The sequence below is a fragment of the Drosophila miranda genome, assembly GCF_003369915.1.
Source record: "Drosophila miranda strain MSH22 chromosome Y unlocalized genomic scaffold, D.miranda_PacBio2.1 Contig_Y3_pilon, whole genome shotgun sequence".
NCBI classification, from domain to species: Eukaryota; Metazoa; Arthropoda; class Insecta; order Diptera; family Drosophilidae; genus Drosophila; species Drosophila miranda.
In genome coordinates this window covers 1,066,793-1,068,843 of record NW_022881625.1, presented here as the reverse complement: position 1 = coordinate 1,068,843, position 2,051 = coordinate 1,066,793, and the positions used below count along the sequence as shown (strand labels likewise).

The 2,051-nt window shown below is 53.0% G+C and overlaps 1 long non-coding RNA gene across 1 annotated transcript; it reads right to left on the bottom strand.

Moving 5' to 3' along the window:
• Nucleotides 1–766: 766 nt before the first annotated feature.
• Nucleotides 767–1,172, bottom strand: LOC117194681. The gene is made up of 3 exons (XR_004474869.1): nt 996–1,172; nt 848–946; nt 767–789 (listed from the first exon to the last, which is right to left on the bottom strand). It is a non-coding gene; the product is annotated as an uncharacterized LOC117194681 (long non-coding RNA).
• Between the last annotated feature and the right edge of the window lie 879 nt (nt 1,173–2,051).

Below are 2,051 nucleotides of genomic sequence, written 5' to 3'. Positions count from 1 at the left end.
CCAACCAGTATCGGGACAGATGTGTCATTCTAGTTGTCATTCTGTTTTGTTTGTTTTGGCTTTATCACTTTATGCTGGATCAGCGCAGTGGGTTATTAAACTATTGCCACCGTTGTAAGTGACCAAGCGGGCTCCTAGGATGCAGGCCGGAATGATGAGTACATATAACACCGGTACCACCCCGATGCATCGAGCTTATTACTATTCGTTTCGTTCTTTCTTTCTTTATTCGTTTGTCTTCCTTTCCTTCCTGTTCCTTCTGGCCAATGCTGGAGGATTGCTCCTTTTTTTTCCGGTTTGGATTATCCGATCAGGATCGGTGGGTGAAAGGCCTCAATTTGCCAGGAAGGAGTTGTGAATGGACTCATACTCATCGAGCTGGGTATCTGGTATCGTTGGATGGAAACGTGGTATAAAACTATTACCCACCGCGAAAGACCCGGACCGCCTATAGCTACGAGTTGTGGGTTATTATTAATTTCTTTATGCATGTAGTTGAGTAAATGTAGTACATGGGAAACATCATACACATACACACACATAGATATACATAGATGGTGCAGAGTGTGAAAAAACCCGGGTCGGTCGCGCGCCTCCGTTGCTCCTGTGTTTGCGCCGCGCTCCGTGTGTCTGCGGAGCCGCCGGGGCTGGAATAGGCCTTGGGCTGACGAGGTACCGTTCTGGCTATCAGGGCTGGTCGAGCTCCTCCTCGTTGCGCCCGCCTCCGATCCAGGCTGGCGGTTCTTTTCTTCCGAGTCGGCGGTAACAGCCACTGAGTGAAGTGACTGGCTATAACTCAAAGAGAGAGTGTTCAACGGTAAGCGAGCGTACATCCACCCATACTTACCCTATGGGCGCGATGCCTACTGAGCTTTACTCTGGACTCCTGGCCCGAGCAGACCGTGTCCAAACCCAAGAAGGTCGTCAATCAGGATTTTAAAGCAATCTGCCATGGCTAAATTAATTTGGGGTTTGTCACTCAAACTCCAACTCACTCATAACACTCACGAAGCTCCCGGGGTGAGTTTCTCTCCTCCTCTCACCGGCCCAAGATGGATGGCGACGGAGTTGCCATGTCAGGCAACTGAGTTGCCTGCACCGCGCGAGTATGCGGTTGGCCGTTTTAAGGCCCGACATAATGCACCAGTTGCCCCAGCTTCTTTAGGATGAGCTCCACGTTTCTATTTTCCTGATCAGAGCAACAGCTGCTGACCAGAGCTACAAGACGGCGATAGCCTACTCATCGCAGGCGTGTCCCACCGTCAGAGGGTGCTGCTACGTAGCACGTAGAGGAAGACGAGCACCGGCAGATGGCGCTGCATCATACATCCTAGAAGTATACCACGCCTTTTCGGCCCCCTCACCACGGGTCTATAGGATGTGGCAAAGTGGAACTGATGGGGACATTTAGAGGCTCACACTGCACATCGGCGCTTTCTGAGGCCATCGGGTACACAACGGGTCCCGGAGCTGTCCTCCTGCCAACCCCAGCGCTACGGCGGCGTACCCTTTAACGGGGTGCTGGATACCGAGAAGCGGCGGTACAACCCCAGCGACTATCGTCTGGATGAAATTCCCGGCCATCGCGGGATGCCCAGGATAAGCCTCTATAGTGGACCCATCGGTGCCATAGGCGCCTTGGTAGGTACTATACCGCCCGTAACACCGAGACCAGTAAGGTGTTACGTACGACCCACTGGAACCCCCCTTACGTACATTAGACTGTGGGCTGACGGCGTCGGCATTCTATGACCTGAGTAGGCAGGCTGAACCCCTGTTGAAATGGCTCATAGGTTAATGTCTCCACCGCCCCCGTCTCGTTAAAACCTTGGCAGGCCTCGTTTAACGCTTCCTGGCCGTCCCACTATGGTGGTTGCGTAGGCTTGGTTGATTCATATCCCAACTAGCACCGATCTGGCTCTGAACCCTGGTGCTCATAAGGCCCAGGGTCAACCCTCGCATGGACCTCACTCCACGGAAAGACACCCATGGGATCACCACGGTGACTACGTACTGCGGCCAGGAATAACGAACTCGAGTGGAGATTCTTT